The sequence below is a fragment of the Furipterus horrens genome, unplaced genomic scaffold (assembly GCF_987537825.1).
Source record: "Furipterus horrens unplaced genomic scaffold, mFurHor1.1.pri manual_scaffold_1, whole genome shotgun sequence".
NCBI lineage: Eukaryota > Metazoa > Chordata > Mammalia > Chiroptera > Furipteridae > Furipterus > Furipterus horrens.
This window is the reverse complement of record NW_028327171.1, coordinates 91,157,225-91,177,678: the sequence shown is the minus strand read 5'-3', so window position 1 is coordinate 91,177,678 and position 20,454 is coordinate 91,157,225. Positions and strand designations below refer to the sequence as shown.

General features: G+C 36.7%; 1 protein-coding gene across 2 annotated transcripts in view; it reads right to left on the bottom strand.

The window, feature by feature from the left end:
• Positions 1–20,454, bottom strand: part of BBX (BBX high mobility group box domain containing) — a 259,093-nt gene that overhangs the window by 145,985 nt on the left and 92,654 nt on the right. For both annotated transcript variants that reach the window (XM_090276338.1, XM_090276346.1), the window contains exon 4: positions 1,080–1,153. The gene's annotated coding sequence lies outside the window, so the exon portion shown is untranslated. The remainder of the gene's footprint in view (positions 1–1,079; positions 1,154–20,454) is intronic.

Here is a 20,454-nt window from a genome sequence, read left to right as displayed (position 1 = left end):
CTGCATACATTTTTACTATGTGTACAATCCTACACAATGACATTCAGAAGAATGGTCATAGGCCTTATATTTATGCTCACATTATAAAAACAATGTTCAGCCATCTATTGACTAAAATGAGACACACAGATATTCTAGGCAGATTTAATAAGCTAACAAATAAAAATACTTAAAAACAGAAAAGATTTAAGATTAATTTTCAAATAATCAAAAATTAAAGAATAAGTTCATGCCCTGGAAACTGTACTTAACTGTATTTTCTATACTTGTTCATTTTAATTTACATCAAATTCCCGGTCTTATAAATGATCAATTCACCATAAAGTGTTCAGGTATCAACTGAGCAATCAAAAATTTTATTCTCAAATGAGAAAGCTGAATGCATTAAGTAACCGTTATTAAAATTAATCTTAATATATTATTGTCATATATTAAACCATTAAAAAAAATTTCCTGAAAAAACAACTTTGAAAATAACATATATAAGAGGACAGTTGTATTTGTGAGTTTCAAAGTTTGATATAATTTGTCACATGTATATATTTCACAATCTCAACTTCTTCTTTGAGTGGTTTTCACATTCAAAACAGTATCATAATTGTTATACACTCCTCTATTACTGTTACTTTTTATAGGTAAGAATACCCTCCATAATGGTTTGATACTGATTAATATTTCAATTAAAACCTAAGGCAGTACAAAAATAGCTTTTGGGGAATAGACCAATTTACTATTTAGTTATGTAACCGCAGATATTTAGGACTTGAAAAAAATTGACATTTCACCAACGGTACATTACTATGGAGAAACAAATTAGAGACTTTGAAATAGTTAATTTATATAAATTTTAAAGAAATACTCAACTTACTTGATGATGGAGATTAAAATGAAACTTTAAAAATATAATAAAATTGACAAGAAAAAAATACACAATTATCACACTTCCCTGATCAATAAGGAAGGTGACTCTATCAGATAAGAAAACGTTGAGATACACTCTGAGGGACCGTAGTCCTTCCTTGACTGCTTCACTGCTTCGAGTTAAGCAAGTAAGATGGCACCTTCAGTGCTGTTCTTACCGGTCAAGTCAAGACTTTCCATTGTGATGTCAATAGAACATCAGAATTCCTAGCTCCCGTGATGCAGCAGGATTCTGTGAAAGATCACAGCAAAGCAGTTAAAATGGTGTACCATGAAGGCCTTCCAATCAAAGCTAACACTGCTCTTTACCATAACAATACCCCAAAATGAAATTAACAGCCAAACCATCAAAATCAAGGCAAGTAGTAAAAATCCCTATGTTAACACTATTTAGAAAAAGTAAACTAAAGTGTTTTTGTCAAGACAGTCATTAAAATTACACAATGAGAATTCTGAGATAAAAGTTACAGAAACAAAGAATTACAGCAATCACTTCTCAACTTTTTGGCTAAAAGTAAATGTAGAATTACTGGCAAATCCCCTGAAAAAACATGATGTATGCTAGCATCCTGACTAGTCATTTTAAGTTCTATAAATGACTGGCTCAATCCAACCAGATTAACTGTGGTTTGGATAATTAATATATTTTAAAGTTAATGAGTGGAGCAAGATAGTTTGTTTTTAAAAACAGGGGGTGGGGAGGACACACACAAATAGAAAAGAGCCGGAAATAAAAAATTACTTTCTAGCTACAAGTGATCTAGTAAATAAAAGAAGATCAAAATCAGCAAAAGGGTGTCCACACAAATTAAAGGGAAAATTTGACATAATACTTCAAATATAAACATATACCTAAATTGTATCATTTTTGAGAATTAAAGTATTTCAGTTTCTATGTGAGACATTCATTTAGTTTCTACAGTGCTTCAATTACACTAATTTACACTCAACTAAGACAATTTTCTGAGGCCCTGTAGATTAAGACAATATATCTCTTTATGATCAGTATACTATAACACACTCCAGAAACCAGGTATCACTTACCAGCTTACAGGTTTATCAAAATAATTTAGTCATTTTATGGTTTGGCTGGAATTTTTTTCCCTAATCAGTCACTAAGGTACGGAAGAACTGGCTCTTACACATTAAATATCAAAATGTGTAATGACTGGCTTCCAGGCAGGATGGCAACATAGGTAAATGCCATACTCGTATCCTCCCACAATCACATCAAAATTACAACTACGCTACAGAAAAACCATCATTCAGAACCATTTGAACAGAAGTTCTACAACTTAGAATATAAAGAAGCAGCCACATGGAGACTGGTGGGAGGGGCAGAGAGCAGAAGGGGCTGGTCCCACACCCATGTGTGGCGGATAAAAATCGGGAGGACATCTCAGTGGCAGAGATATCCCCTGAGGAATGAGGGGTCCCAACCCCACACCAGGCCTCCCCAACCCAGGGTTCCAGTGCCAGGAAGAGAAGTCCCTATAACTGCAGGCTGTGGAAACCAGCAGGGATTGTGGCTGAGTGAGCCTTACAGCTTTTGAACTCCCAGGCAGTTCCTCTTAAATGGCCCACACATAGCGTTTACTCAGACTCACTCCCTCTAAGCTCCAGCACTGGGGCAAGTAGCTCAATAGGTACCTGGAACATACTGGGAGAAACTAAGTTTTCTAGCATCAGAGTGAGAGCTGGAGAGGAAGATTTTTCCCAGACAGAAGTGTTGCCAGAGGCCATTGTCCCTTTGCTGACCCCCTCCCCCAAAACAGCCAGTAGGAGGGTGCCATATCTGCATGTCCATCATCTAGCTATCACTGTTCACCTCAAACTGGTGATTCCCTGTGTCCCAACCCCACCCAAGTAGTGGGCCCACCCAAGTGGTTTCCAATGGCTTTTCCTGACTTGGCTCATGCTTCAGACTTTCCTAAAATCTCTCTAAACAAGCAGCATCTGGCCTCAGCATGCCCAGTACCTCTCACTAAGTGGCCCCAGTCCTGGCAGCAGCAGCAGCTGGCCTTGGTTTGCAGCTTGGCCTCTGTTGGACACCTCTAAGCCCAGTACAAGTAGCAGCTATCTGCAGTTCACTCTGTAGCTCATGCAGAGTAGCCCTGGGCAGGGCACAGTCTGTGGCTGACTTTGGCCTACACCTTCTAGAAGGCCTCACAGCCAATGTACATGATGGACAGCTTCAGATCACATCAAAGCAATACCCAACCATCTCCAGAAGTGACACACTCAAGGGGTAGAGTCAGCAAGCACCAGAGCTTGCTCCATGGGGTGAGCCCCTGAACAGCTAATCCTCCATGGTGGTAGCAGCCAATCTGCTTGGAGGTAAATCCTGCCCACTGACGTGCCAATACCAATCAAGGCTTAACTACAAGAGGAGGGTGTACAAAGCCCACAGGGGGTGGGCGCACCTAGAGCCCAGTTTGGGTGAACAGGGAGGCTGTGCCACTGGACCCTACAGGACCCCTTCTCCAAGCCCAGGAGACATAGCAGCTATACCTAATACATAGAAATAAACACAGAGAGGCTGCCAAAAATGAAGAGTTAAAGAAATGTGTCCCAAATGAAAGAACAGAAAAAAATACCACACAAACGACGTGGAGATAAGCAATCTACTAGATACAAAGTTCAAAATGCTGGTTATAAGGATGCTCAATGAACTTAGAGGAAGAGTAGTGGAACTTAGTGAGGACTTCAATAGCACAAGGAAGGGCATAGAAGCCATAAAAGACAATGAGTCAGAAATGAAGAATACACTAACTGAAATGAAGAATAATTCACAGGGAATCAACAGTAGAAGAGATAAAGCTGAGAACCAAATCAGCAATTTGGAATATAAGGAAGCAAAAAGCACCCACTCAGAACAGCAAAAAGAAAAAAGAAGATAGTGTAAAGAGCCTCTGGGATAACTTCAAGTGTACTAACGTTCGCATCATGGGGGTGCCAGGAAAAGAGAGCAAGAAATTGAAAGCCTATTTGAAAAAATAATGATGGAAAACTTCCCTAAACTCGTGAAGAAAAGAGATATACAAGTCCAGAAAGCACAGACTCCCAAACAAGATGAACCCAAAGAGGCCTACACCAAGATACACCACAATTAAAATGCAAAGATTAAAGACAAAGTGAGAATATTAAAAGCAAGAGAAAAGCAGTAACCTACAAGGGGGTTCCCATAAGACTACCAGCTGATTTCTCAATAGAAACTTTGCAGACCAAAAGGGATTGGCAAAAAATATTCAAAGTGATGAAAAGCAAGAACCTAAACCAAGATTATTCTACCCAGAAAAGCTATAATTTAGAATTAAGAACATAGAAAGAGTTTTCCAGACAAGAAAAAGCTAAGAGTTCATCACCACCAAACCAGTGTCACAGACTTCTAGAGTCTTCTAGGAGGAGGAGGAAAATAAAAAAATATGAATAAAATGGCAGTAAATATGTATTATCAACAATTGAACAAAATAAATGAACAAGCACAACAGAAACAGACTCATAGATACAGAGAACATTTTGACAGTTGCCAGATGGGAGGGGAGTTGGGTGAAAAAGTTAAGGGATCAAGATGTACAAACTGGTACGGATAAAATAGTCATGAAGAAGTAAAGTACAGCATAGGAAATATAGCGAGTAATATTCTAATAACTATGTATGATTTCAGATGAGTACTAGATTTATCAGGATGATCACTTAGTAAGTTATATAATGTCTAATAACTGGGTTGTATGCCTGAAACTAATATATTGTATGGCAACTGTAGTTAAAAAATTTTTAAAAATTCTTAAAAAGAATAAAAAATAGAAATTAACCAAAAATGTGTAATCATTCATGTGAGTAACTGAGTAACCCTATGAGATTTAGGTGATTCAGTTGTTACCCAGTGCTACTGAAGAAAACAATAGCTGGAAAGAATGAATAAAATATTACACGGTCTCATGTAGCTTCACACAAGATACTGCTCACCCATATTTTTTAAAACAAAGGTATAGATGAAAGAATAAATTCAGATCTTTGAAGCTAACTACAAAGAACACATATGAATACTTTCAAAATAAATGACTATGTTTTTACTAAGGCAACATGTAATTCTTAATTATCATAAAATAGGCAACTAATATTATTTAAAATGCTCCTTTAAGAAATTACATACACTATCATATATTCATTTGTATACTTTTTCTTCATATATACTTTGCATACTTTTTCTTCATATAACTCCATAAAAGTCAGTACAGAGAAAAACCATAAAATAAATACTGTAAAATAAATGAGTAAAAATTGTGAAGTAAAAAATGACTATAAATGTCAGATAAATCAATTAGTATAAATTAAAAATTCAATACAATTTGTACTGCCAAAATGGAGAGAGGGGTTCTACCATTAATTTTGACAGAATGGGTTTAATTCTTATTTTGGTTTAAAGATTGGTTTACTTTTTTGTCTAAGAAGTGAGTATATGCTATCTGAGAAATGGCATATGCTAATATATCCTAGATACTGAACTTATTTTAAAATCAAAATACTCTCAATAGTCTTCAGGTACCCTTATAGATTGTTTCTACAATCTTATATATACCCCCAAAAGGACCATAACTATACCTTATTTTGATTACTGTTCAATAATTTATCACCTGTGATGAGTGGAAAGGAATGAGGTTGCCTATGCTGTGGCCTATATCAGTTTTTAAACTCAGGATAACAGAGAAATCATGCTGGACTTCACTGACTAGGGGAGAGAAGCCAGGGAGTCAGCCAAAGAGCAGAATCATTTGCAAGGCTGAAGACCCTGCTAGAGACAGACTTCCTTTGATAGCCAAACTTACAGACTCCAGATTTTACCTGGCTTTTACAAATGCCCACGTAAGTAGCTTCAGAAATGCAGTTTCAGTATAAGCTGTCCTGCATTTAAGTTACAAGTACTTCACAAAGTATTCTAATGTGATGGAAATGGACGGCTGTGTGACATGTCAGGAGGGCAGGCGGGCAAGCAGGGGGAGATGCCTAAGTGTGAACACAACCCTGCAAATTAGTGATTTGAATGTGCCCTTAGATCAAAGCCAGGGTAGATTTTCACCTGAGCCAACTCATGCTTCTCTGTGTTCTCTGGGTCCCACTTTGGCTTCCTCTGAACCCCCACTCTCGCCCACATAAGATCTTGAACTCCTGACTCCCCATGACTTAGTTCCCACTACCTCATTAAGAACCTGTTCCCTTTCCCTGCACAAGACCTCCATTTCCCACCCATAGCACTGCGTCCCAAAGGATGCACACCTAGCTAGGACTATGTGGCACGGCTCAGGATTCCCTCTGAAAAACTTCATCATGGCAGGTGGGACAGCTATCTACTAAATACCTATTATTTGCCCCTTACCACAATAGGTTTCTCAAGTACTCTATCTTAAAGATCTGGCCTAAGCAACCACTGAAGTATCTCAAAGCAACAGGATTTCTGGCACAGCTTACAAACTGCCCCTTGGGGTTACTATATTTTAAAAGCTAAAAAAGGCGGGGTGCCACTACTTACAAGGAGGCAGACTCCCAATTAGTGTTAATGTCCAGTATAACATTCAAAGTCGCATCATGGCAATATCCCCTTCTATGACAACACTGTATGCTTTGCACTCTGATGTCACAACCACCTAGTCAGTGCAGAAGGGACTCCAAGGCAACCGTGTTGCCCACTTACATGGAAGGATATTTAATCCCCATGAATGACTGCTTTTCTGATGTTTTCATCAATTCTCTGGTTAATAGATTAAGCTTTAACTAACTCATTTTCATACATAACCCTAATTCAATCAAGTTCAATAAAAGTCATTTCGGACTGCAATTATTTGCTAAGGAACAATTACATCCTCCCCTCACCCCCCAAAAAATGCTGGGCATGATACAAGGCATGGTACGGATGCCTCTCCATTTATGGAGCCAGAAGCAACAAAAATAGCCAAAATGCTAGAAGAAAGGGAAATAAATTTTCTCCTCAACTTCCTGAAAATAGTATACAGTATTCCCTCACTTATTGTGGGTATTATGTTCTAGACGCCCCCACACACACAATAGGTAAAAATCCATGGAGTAGGAACCTTACATTTATTTTAGTATTTATATATTTTTTAAGGCTTTAAAAACCCTTCCCACACACTTATAAACTGTTCCCAGTCCTTTATTAACCTTTCTCACTCCCTTATTAACCTTTTCCACACTTTTATTAACGCTACGTATGTTCTTAAACATACTCTACACTCTTAAACCTACGTAACTTTAACATACATATACAGTACCACAAAATCCCGCTATATAGCGAAAAATCTGCGATAAATAATTAAATATAATATTTTTAAAAATCCCGCGATACAGTGAGGCCGTAATAAGTGAACCGCGATATAGAGAGGGACTACTGTACTCACGCATTTTTACACCTGAAGAAAACAAAATAGAGCACTCAAGAAAGCAAATTTTTAAATTAGTACTTTTAATTCAGGTTTATGCTTTGAAAGAGGTTGCATTTCTAAGCTAAAAGTCAGCATGACCTCTAAGAGCCAAAACAAGGCCAGGTCACAAATAACAGTCTTAATATCCAGCCTTTCACCAAATCGTTCACTAGCTGTCTCCATTTTCCCAACAGTTATGTATTTCAATCTCCACTTTACAATGCAGGTTTTCATAAGAGTTTTCCTATCTTAAAACTACTTCTTACATGAATGCAATTCTTGTGTTTTCCTCAATTTGCTCTTTTATATATTATGTTTACAAAAAAAACTTTAACATATAATGTTTGTAAGTCAAAAAAATTCTCATTCTTTAACTAAAACCTTCCCTGTCCTGTGTGTGTATAAGGTCCCCCACCCACCTCATTATACTCTATATTCCTTTAATCTCCTCAGTAGTAAATTAGGCATGTTATACAATTAATATAGTACTGAAAATGCATACCAGCTGTTATGCAATTTTGGCCAATGAATTCCACACCTCAGGTCACTGTGATCCACCATAAGGCAAATAACATTTTTCCTAGAAATGATAAGCTGATAGTCTGGACTCCTGTCAAACTATTTTCTGAAATAAAATATCTTCATATAGATAAAGTTAACTACAGGGAGATACATATGCATATATAGACACTATATACATATACAGTAAATATATGTACATTACATATACATATGTATATGTATGCTTTTTAACAAAATTGTCATCTTTAGTCATACTTTATAAGACAGTGACAATAAAAAGTAAGAATAGAGATAACACTTTAAAATCACCCATCTCAACTGTCTTTACAGTTAAAGCTTAAATCATAGCTATTTCACAGGCATTTTTTGGTCAGGCACCAATCTTTCACAGAAATTACAAATCTCAGCTCTACAGAGAATAAAAAAATCTCTTTAAAAAAATGCAAATCTGAAGTACATCTTTACTACCTTCCCACCCCTACCCTTGCATTTCCTCATGACCCGGAGCCTTTCAGTTAAGAAACCATAAACAAAGCAAAGCAAGTCTTAAGCGTTCCCTAGATATCCAACAGTAAACAAGGCAACTACTAAATCATTCCAAACTTGCCCATCTGTTTGGATTTCCCAGCAACGTGTTAGAAAACACTAGTAGACAGACAGAAAACTCCAGCATTCATTGTTTGACATGAACCTCTTACATTATTCTATCGACCAATTAGAAAAATATGCCTTAAAAACTGCCTATTGCCTATCTACCTGCCAGCAGCAGAGAGATGCAAATCATATAACCTTTTACAGTTGATGAAATTATTAATGACTTACTATGTATTAATACTGCAAAATGTACTACAAGAATTACTGTTTTCTGGAAGCTGATGATTTAGTTGAGTAATCACACACACACATCACTTAATAAACAGAAATGTATAATGTCAAAATGATAATTTTTTAAAAACTGGAATGCACAAGGGACTATTTATGTAGGAAATAAACAGAGCAGAACTTGAAGCACCAGTGGCCATTGGGACGGGCGAGAGGGTAGAGGAGGGTGCTGGAGGCTCAGGCACAGGGCAAGCCAAGCTTCAATACTGGAAGGCGTGTTAAGGGGACAAAAGGCAGATCTGGTTGAAGCGCAAAGTTCATATCAGAAAATGGATCATGAAATGTGTGCAAATAAGAAAGTAATGCAATTTGCTCGCTCTTTCTCTCCAATGTCTCATAAAAGAGCAGACTTCAGTTACGAGCATGGTGTTCTGTAAAGCATACTGACCTTAGGGCCAACCTGCACCCACCATTTACTACCCTCCAATTGTGGACCCATTCCAGAGACTCTCTGAGACTCGATTTCACATCTGAAAAATTGGGATAACAATCCCAACACCTCTAAAGGTTGCCTTAAATTATTAAATGATATTTTAAGTACAAAAGGTTTGGTATATAGTAAGTTCTCAATAAAGGCTAGTATTCTCACTAGAGTTAAAGCTAAGTAATAGAAAAGCATTTAATAAAGATACATGGTGAATGACATCTGCCTTGAATATTCCCAGCATTTGCATGATTAAGTGAATTGCTAGTTTCAAATAGTGTTTTACTGTAGATTTTGTTTTAGTTTAAGTGGTTTTAACATATGTTTAATTCTGACAATCTCAGAAGTCATTTCTTACTCCTACCAGTTTCAAGGTGCATTCCTTAATTTGATAATAGGGATATTTTATTATAATGCTCATTTGCCGTAACATTGTTGTTTCAGGAACCACGGCGCAACCATGAATTTCTGCAGTTACCATAAGTAGAGGTGGAAAATGAGTAGGCATTAATCCAGTCAGATGGATTGGCAAAGAGGCTCTGAATGGCTCTTCTATACTCCTATTAACTATATAAATGTGCCTTTGACCTTCTCAGTCAGGAGAAATTGCACATTTCAGGCAGAAGGATTTTCACTTCCAGGAAGAGTATAAAAACACGCTTGCCAGCAGCTACATCAGGAATACCAACAAGAAACCACCAGGTACTTTGGGAATATTCATTAGTTCCATCAAGCCACTGGGCACTGAGCTGGAAAATAGAAGATTAGGATAAGTCAGCTCTGTGAGGTATCTCGCCTACGGGTAACCTGGGTTAGCCCAAGGAAACTCTGGCCTACGGACTTTAGAAATTAGCCTGTTCCTTCAGGGAGGGGTTCTGCGAAAGAAACCCATTGGAGGAACCATAGGACTGCCTTGTCCTTTGAGGTAAGAAAGGGTTCCTTTAGCAAATTTCACATTGGCAATAATTTACAATATACAGAAATTCTCTCTTAAACAGTTTAGTTCAAAGTCATTTCCTAAAAAAAGGAAGTCAAACATTAGCATTTTACATCATTTTAAACGGAAAATATGCTGTTTTAAGAAGAACATTAGTCTTTCTCGTTTTCCCTTTAAGTTGCACAGATATAACTTAAATATAAACATAAATTTAACGTTTGTAATGTTATTTAAAAAAAAAAACACTTGTATTAAAACTTATATTGTGTTATTTTTAAAAAACTGTATCATCCAGAAAGAATTCCTGCCCCTTTCAGGTGTGCCTACAGCATTTCTAGCAAATATCTTAGCAGCAGAAAGACTCTTGCTCCTGTCATGTTAACTGCAAGAATATTTCTAAGTGGAGACACAAAGGAGTCTGCTCAAAAGTGATTCACAGTAAGTGTCAATACACTCCCTTTGAAGTTACTTAATCACAAAGCAGATATTCCTGGGACAAATAATACCATACAGTAATTAGCTATTTTAAATCAGAAAGATCCCAGAAACTTTCCTTAGAGGGAAACAGGGAAGTCCAATCACAACACTTCCATAGCTGAAACTCAGACAGACCCACAAAGGTTAAGTGACTGGACAAAAAGCACTCAGCAGGTTTGTGACTAAGTTTTTCCCATTATTCCACACTGCTGTCACCTCTGAGGACTTGATATTATCTCCTACCAGGAATTACATTGTATCATGGAATCACAGAATGTTGGAGGCAGATGAGAACTGGAGGGCATTCAGTTCAACCCATTCTTCCAAAGAGCCATCTAGTCAACACCGAAAGTTTCATATAATCAATTTTGGGACTCTTCAAGAGATAGTCTAAGATATAGACATGAACAGACTTGAAATTAAGTCTATGTTTATAGTAAAATCTGCAACACGACAGTCCCATTCTCCTTCCTCCTCTGAAAAACAACCATTTTAATGTGTATACTGAGTATTTTGAACGTATGTTAATGTTACATAGGTCTGAGAATGGCACATTAGATGAACAGCAGCGGTACAGGAAAGATGTTATTAAGAGGGAAATCTCTTGTAAAGTTCTAATATAAGAATTCAAGTAATACTTTTCTTATGTTTATTTTCTGAGCTATACTTTTTTTTTTTCTCAGAACAAAATGTATTGAAGATTTAACTCTCTGCCCACTCCATCTTCACCACTACCTTGAACTTAAGTTAACTCTTGGATTAAAAAAAAAGGGCAGGAAGACAGGAGCTGATAATGCTAATGTAAACCTCACAATACCCAACAGGCCATACATCTTGCAGAGACGACAAAGCAGCTGTAAGCCATCTAGATTTCATTGTGTAAGGTTCCAAGAAACACCACAGGTTCTGTCCCATGAACGCTCAACTACGCAGCAAAGAGTCTCAACAGAACTGTTTGTTCATGCGTGACATGAACATTTAAAATCAGAAGAAAAGCTCTATAAAATTGGTCCTACGCAAAATTAAAGATGGGGTTTGGTGTCCTCAAACTTTCCTCACAAGTCGTCTCCCTTCCCCCAAAGACTCTACCCCACAATAGGTACCAGCCAGTTTCATTCCATCACCTGCCACATTAAAACCTGTTTTTAAATAAATGACTGAGAATGTTTACAATATTAACTAGGGAGTAAAGTTCACAAGCTAGCTAACAGGCATCATCTCTAAGTAAAAAGTCTCCAACTGTGGAACAACAAGAGCAGGTGACATGAAAGCACTCCCACAGATTTTTAAGTAAACTCCATCATCTTTATCTGTTTATATCACTGAAAGCTAACACCGATAGTCTAAACTTAGCAGCATCAACTGGGATGACTAAAAGTCTGAAAGCACAGAAAGGGGATGTCTACCTCAACTGAAAATATGTAAAGTGAGATATAGCAATGTGAGTCAGCAGAGTATGCAAAACGAAATCGGACTTAGAACTATGCTGTCCAAAAAAGGAGAGGAGAACCCGCTCTACCAGGTGTTATTTGTCTGCGTCAGGTAAGATCATAAAGATCTCAAAGTGCCTCTAGACCAGATCATTAAAGTATTATGAACAGGGGCTAAGCAACCCTGTTGGGGGCAGAATGGTTGAAGGAAATGAAAATGTTACTCTGGAAAAGAAGTGCTGTTTTCCTAACCTTTTGGCATCTTATGAGGAAGAGACATCAGGTAAAATTGTACATGGTGATTTCAGAGTTTAAAACTGGAATCAATTAGCAGGTGTTCCTAGCAGTCTAGGGTGTTCAGTACAAAGAAACACTTTCTAAATATTGGGTGGGCCAAAAAGTCCATTTAGTTTTTTCCATAAAATAAAAGATACATTTTTCATTTTTACCAATAACTTTATTGACTTGGATATTTTGAGTATGTCAGCTGTTTCCTGCATCATAAAACATTGATTGCTCTCAATTAATGTCTCTATTTGATCACTATCAACTTCAACGGGTCTACCTGACTATGGAGCATCGTCCAATGAGGAATTTCCAGCACAAAACTTCACAAACCACTTTTGACACATTCCATCAGTCACAGCACAATATACAAATCTTTTCCTGCGTTTCGGTTACGTTTTTACCTTTCTTGAAATAACAAAGCATTATATGCTGAAAATGTTGCATAGTTTCTTCCATTTCAATATTAAAATGGCTACACAAAAAATCACCAATTTTGATGTTTTTTTAAAATGCACGCTGATATGACAGCTGTCACAGTGCATCTAACAAAATTGTTTTGAATGAAGTTGAAGACAAGTAAGTGCTGCTAGAACCATCTTATGGGGAAAAAAACAAACATTTTGACCAACCCAGTATCAGAGCTGTCCAAAATGAAGTAAGTTCCTTGGATATTTTTCCCTTAATGGAGATGTTCAAGCAAAAAGAGTTCCTTGACAGAGATTCATGCAGGGCACTGCTGGCTGTTCTCTAAAGCCTTGGGGTCTAAGATCCAAATATTTCAAGATTCTCCAGCTTTGTGAAATCAAAGCAAATGAGAGTTGGATGCCGTGAGGCTTAGAATCCATTATGTCCAGCAATCATAATTCCCAGCAACTATCCCCTTGCTCCAAGTGCCAAATGTGCTAGTGCAGTAATATATCAAAGGAAACCTACTAAGCTTATGCTCGTATTGCTGCACTGAATTGAAACTGGAGTAATACAAAAATTCAAAACAAATAGTATTATTATCTATTTTCATAGAACTGTTTTTTGAAATCCAAAAGACTTTATGGACATTGGATCAAAACTACAAAAAATTATTATAGTAATTGACATAAGCTTCCCCCTCTCATTTTATATATTAAGAAAAAATAAAAAGAGCCACCAATAGCTATAGTTATAAATATCTAAAATAAAAACTATCAAATGGGTAAATAATTCAACCACAAGACTTCTCTATGTGCATTTTTTAACTCATCATTTTATGAACAGCCCTGAAGACTCAGCTACTAATTATAAGAGAGCCAATGATTTTTGAGATACTCACATTTGACTGGAAATTTTATTTCTAATTTGTATCTTACAATTTAGATCTACATTTTTATTTCATTACCTTATGAAATTTGCCTTTCCACATATTTTTAGCTTAACTTGCAGGGTAGTAAATGCATCCTAGAGTTGAAGGTCAAAAAGCTAATATCTTGGTAGAACTAACATACCTTTTAATTGACTCTCTGTAGGACTCGACCATTGTTTCCCACACCAGAATACATTCCTTTTCAGTTAAAATTCCACTGTACAGATAACAACTTCAATACCTGTTTGGCGAGCTCTTTCAGTAACCGCACATTTTTGTGAGCCATTCTCTAAAGGTTATCCCAAACATCTGACATTAAAGCAGAAAACAAACCCACATAACTCTAACATTATGAATCGTATTTCGTCAGTGGAAAAAAACTTCAAATAAAGTACAGGTAGATACACCGAGACACTTGCAAAAATAAGTAGAAGCAAGCATTTCTAGGACTCTATGAAAAGTTCTCATTATCTAAAATTTTATATAGCTACTATTGATGTTTCTTGTGGTTAAAAGAAAAATAAATTTTACATTTCTTAGGTACAGGTCAGAGTCTTTGGTGGCTAAGGAAAATTGGACGTGAGATTGAAATGTCACCAGGTTGCTACAGATAATCCACAAATAGCAAGAAGAATACATGCACTAATAATATTTATATTCAAGAGACCCCTACTAAAAAAAAGACAATGTCTTTAAAAACAAAACAGAACCCCAAAAGCTGACTTATTAGCTTTTACTTTTTTAGTTTTTAAAAGTTAATTCTAAGCAAGGAGAATGGTTTTAGCCCAAACATGCAAGAATAAGACAAACTATATTATCTGTCAAACACAATGCTTCATTAAAATCTTATAGATACCTAAATCAGGAGATTTAACTTGAAATTTTTTCCCTAACACTTCACTCAAACCCACTGAACAGATATTCTATTGTGATTTTTTTTTTCGTTCTCTTAACCTAAGTATCTTCACTATTTTCATCCAAATGGATAACTATCATCACTGCCCACCTGGGGCACTTTGTGAGGTAACTGTGATTAGACAATAGTCAGACATGATATGTTAAATGCAGGAGGAACCCAAAATGAGCCCAAGGGCTTAGAGACCTGGGCAGAATGACATGATGGTATTACACTACCATAATGAAAAAGCTGGGTGCCCTGGTGGTCAGGGGTGAATTAGCCACATGGAAGGTAACACAGAATGAACCAGAAAAGAATTGAGCAGACAGCAGAATCTGTGAGTTATCCAAACACATACAGGCTAAACGTGTTGTTGACAGATGTCATCCATGCTCCTCACCTAAAAATAAGGAGAACAGAGGCTCAAGAACTTAACTCTCAGGTAGACTGCACAGCCTACCTTTTGACAGTTCCATCATCGGTGTGAGAGCAGTTCGGAAAGAAGTATGAGGGATCACCACCTTTACCCATGACTGACACTATTGTGCGTTTTAGGAGTTAGTGTGAGCAGCCGTGGGGTCTGCTAACACTGACGCTCCTTCTCCCTCCCTACAGCCTGCCTGTAAGCATACACTGTTCTTCCAAGACTTTTCCTTATGTTTACAACCCCACACGTTTCAAAAGATCTCTACAAGCCAAAGCATATTTCACTCACTGAATAATGTTCCCTTGGCCAGATCATATTCTATTCTATTTTCCGTTAGAACTGGTTTAAAAGTGAAAAATAGGCTGTTTTGGTAGGTAACAGAAATAACCAACTCATCAGAAAGGGGCAGACCCTATCTGAAAATCTAACATTATTTTCCCCATTTCTTGTTTCAGTTCAAAATACAATAATTTAGTCAATGCTGCAACCAAAATAATGCCATTTTTTTTTCTTCCATGGTAGGGGAAAAACATATTCAAATATAAGGAATAGCTGTATTTACTCTGAGACATTTAACTAATAAGAACTTGTAGGGCCTCAGAAAGTTTCCACAAATGAAGTTTCCTTGAATCACTCTAAACCCGGACTGCAAAGCACAATCACAAAACACTTGTTAATCGCAGATGCCCAGTGCTTCATAGTACCTAGAACCACTGATGTGAGTGAGAATCGTCTGTAGGGTTGGTCTCAGGCATCCATGATATTATAAGCTTCCCAGGTGATTCTTAGGTGCAGCCAGGCTTGCGAATCACTATGGATACATACACAAGGACTGAAGTGATAGAAAATTAAGTGTTAAAAATTGTTAGGGGGTGGAAGAATCCTGGAAAAAGGACTCATGGACATGGACAACAGGGTAGTGGGAGTAGGTGGTGGGTGAAACAGGTGGTGGAAATGAGAGACACACTGTCTGTGAGATTGCTTAATTTATTTGACATTGGCTTAAAGAGAAAAAATCATTCCATAATCCTGCTCAACGTCATATGCATAATTAGTACTAACTTAGAGAATACTGTCTTTCATGATGTTTCCTTATCTTAGTCCCTATATTAGTAGAAAAAATGGTCCTTTTATGTAGAAATAACTAGGGACTTATATATTCATAGACTCTGAATAGTTTTCAAATAAAAGGCATAAAAGTTGTTTTTTACTTTTGTTTCCTTTTGGCTTGTTTCCTCCTCCTTAACAATTAATTTGCATTACAGCTTCCTTTGTGAAAAGAAGGTGCTAAGAGACAAAGCTAATGAATAAGTAGGGGACTTAACTACTCAGATCTCCCAGGGCATACAGCCACAGCTCTGTAAGCTCAGTACAAAGAAACTGGTATCTTATCAGGGGAAAAAACTGCTTAACTACCCTAGAAATTGCAAGCTTTCTGGGAGCTCAGATCAAACATTTAAAAAGCAAACACTTCACAATTATGAAGAAATCAGAACACTTTTTTTCAAGTAGAAAAGATCAAGGAAGTAAGTAAAAATGCTCTTTTTGAGGAACACAGTAGTTTTCTATCTAGCATTTTTCTAGACAAAATGATTCTTCCTTTAGTACTGATGGCATTTTACTAGAGTTTCTAATTTCTCAACTTTGTTAAGTTCCCATTTTACTCTAATACTCGAAAACAAGCCTTGATGCTCAGTTTTCAGAGCAAAACAATGTCAACTACACATCTGGACCAAAGAAAGACCCTGAAATCGGTGCTTTAACTATTTGATGCTACCTCTACTTTGGTTTTTGGTTCAATTTCAAAATGTATCTTAATGTTCTGTGAATTTTATTAATTATGTCACAGCATTCATGGCATGAACTACAGATTTTGTTACACTAAATGGAAATAACCTCAATGAGCCCTAAAACAAAAACATTCTCATATAAAAATGGTACCTATAGAAGAAAAAAAAACTTAATCTCTCTCTGAACCTCCTTTTTCACTGAGGTATTTCTAGTGACTAATTTTATATTTTGACATCTGAGCTGGGAGCTATTTTACTTATGAAGAAGTTGAGTAATATGTTTTATTTTTATTCAGATATAAGAATAAAGGAGAAAGCAAATACCTGTAAAATACACTTTATTTGCACATGCACACAATTTTAATTTATACTCAGCAATTACTTAATTCAATATCTTTTACTAAAAAACATGGAGCTCTTCATATCTTTCTGTACTGTTAAAAATGGTTAGTGACCATTTATAACTTTAATTTTTTAAAATATGGAGCCCTCTAGTGGCAAAATATTTATATAGTACCATTTAAAGAAAAACATTAAATGAGTTCTCTTCCCTTTATTTTTTCACAAATTGAAGTAATAATTGTATGTTCTTGTTATGCATCATTTAAAATAACTTAAAAAGTGTCTTCTTCAAAATAAGCTACACTTCTATCACTATCAACAATAACCTACAGTCTACTTAGAAAGAAAATATTTTGAACCTGTTTAACCTTAGGGAAAGTAGAAAAGTCTAAATGATATTTAATAACACACAAAAATGTGTCAGACTAGAAACACATTATTTTTTCCTAATTATCATGTGCCAGGAGGTAATATAATTGAGTTCACTGTGGAGCAAAATTGTTGCTTATAGAGTTTATTAAGATTCTTGCCTCAAACTCTAATTGCTACTATGACTTGATACCTACATCTATTTTCTAGAGAGACATATAAACCTCTCTCTCTCCACCTGGGAAACTAGAAACTCATTTCTATTGACGAGGAGCATGAATTAAAAACACAGTAATCAAACAGGTATTCTAGAAGCTTCACTGGAAACATCTCATTTAACTGTTAGAGGAATGCTGTAAGGTAAGGTGGCAGCCGGTCTTCAAGATGGCCCCTAGTGATTTCCATCTCTTGGTAGTCCCCTCCCACACCAGAATATGGATGACCTGTGTAACCAATAGGATACTGCAGAAATGACAGACTTCCGAGGCTATGTCATAAAACACATTGTGACTTCTGCTTTGATCTCTCTTGGACTGCTTGCTCTGATGAATGGCAGCTGCAATGTCAGGAAAACACTCAAGTGGTCCTATGGAAAGGTCCACGTGGCCAGGAACCCCATAAGCCTGCCCGCCAGCCAGGCACAAGCTTGCCAGGCATGTGAGTGAACCACCTTGAAGTTACTACCCTTCAGCCCCAGTCAAGGCTTCACATGAATGCAGCCCAAGCCCACCCTGCTAAGCCATTCCCAAATTTCTGACCCTCAGAAACTGGGAGATAATGTTTATTTTTTTAAGTTTCACATCAATTTATTATACTTGAATAGACAATACAGGTTGACCCTATTACTGTCTCCATCTTACAGAAGAGTCTGTGAATGTGTAAGGCTTTAAATATCTCTAGAAAGAGGTGAAGTTTTCTTTTTCTCTTGTTGAACTACTTTACCTATCTGTGTTTTATGGCCATTTCCCCAAAACATTTAACTTAAAATTGTCCAGAAATAATCCAATCAACCATACAGAACATTTCCTCTAGCTTTGCTTGTTAAACAGTATAACATCCCTAAACTTTAAAAAAATTTTCCTTTAATTCTTGAAAGAAATTATTTTACCAATGGCCATGTCTCAGCCAGTATTCCAAGTCTATAATGTGACTTGTATGTAAGTAAGTGAAAATCCCCTTTTCTTGTAACCTGTCTTTCTAGCTAAAGAAGGGTGCTAACACGACAAATAAAATTTGACTTAGTTTATCTAAATGCACAGATGTTTGTAGTGAATAAACAGCCCTTGCTATATGTCAAAAGCTATTCCAAATGCTTTATATTAACCATCTAAGCTTTATCACCACCCTATGAAGCAGATTCTATTATATCCATTTTATAGGCACATAGAGGTAAGGGAAGGTTAAGGAACTTTCTCAAGGTCACACACAATAACAGAGCCACTTTTGAACCAGCAGTCTGGTTTCCGAGCCTATACTTTAACCAGGAGTCTATACAGCCTCTCCTAATCTCTAACTGACTTATTTTATAAAGTACTATGGGTAGCACTATGTGCTTTAGAATTAGAATATCTGAGCTGTAAAGCCCCTTATATCTGCATGATTTAACTATTCTCAATGTTTTTCTCATCTGTAAAATGGGGATAAAAGAGGTTGCATTTTGACTTTTATGAATATTAAATAAAAACATAGTTAAAAAACACCCCACACTGTGCCCTACCCATAATCAATATTTATTTGAGTTTCATCTTTTCTCCATAGGTAGGTTTTTACTAAAGCCAATGTAACTTAAGCTTTACAGTCCTTTACTTTTGCAGCCTCACCCAAGACACTGTGCCTAATTTCATGTTCATAATTTATATTCCTTTCCTTTAGGAGAGCCTCCAAATTGAATGACCTTCAGTCTGCACAAAACCAAGGATCTACCTCTGTTCTTCCCATTGATTATTTCAACACTAAAGCTAGCCCAATGGGATCCAGTCTGGGTAAGAAGGAATAAACATACTCCATCTCGTCTGCCCCACTAAATGTAGCTATAAAAGCTGGGCAGAATGCATGTTGTAGCTACTTTTCAGAATCAGGAAAAGAGAAGAATAACAACAAATTTTGAAGTACTATTTTCTCCATTCTCTCCTGTGCTGGGACTCAAGCTTTTCTGTGGTAGCAGAGGGAGGTAGCAAAAACAGAAGCCCACAGGAGCAAAACCTCTGAACAAGGGGAATCTTCATTTCTTCCCATTGGAGGAACACTGGTTCCAAGACGCTGGGGCAAAACCCCGCTGTTTTATTCTCTCTTTATCTTCCCACCGCTTATCCACAGACATGGGAACTACACAGTATAGCATAACTACAGCCCCAGCTTTCCAATCAGGGCAATAAAATCAAAGTGGGAGGTGGCAGAGTAGTTTTTATGGACTCTTGGTCTCGAGCCAAGCAACACATGTATGGATCTAATCCTAAACCTCGTAGGCAGACATGCAGAACTGAACTATTAGTTAGAGCACTGCTGAATTTCCAGTCTGGCCACTGGGTGGCAAAGATGTGGGAAAACAACTCCAAATAACTGAATAGCCTTTGAAAACTGAACTGATACAGAAAACAATTCACAGAAGGCTGGTTGAAACTTGAATCCTGAACTTAACTGAACCAATTGCCTACTTAAACTAAAATGTCAATATTTTTCCATAGGATTTTAAAAAGATCAGAGTCTCAAAATATAATGTCCAGGGTAAAATCCAAAATTAATCAGCATATAAAGAAATAGGAAAAATCTCTACTTGCATAGGAAAAAAAGGATACCAACCCTAAAATGATGCAGATGTCAGCATTATCTGACAAAAATTTTAGAGACACTTTATAAAAATGTTTCAACAAGTAAGGCAAACACTCTTGAAAAGGATGAGAAGATGGGACTTAAAGGTGGTGTATCTTTCTTATGTTAATATGCATGTATTATATAACCATGCAATCCCACTCCT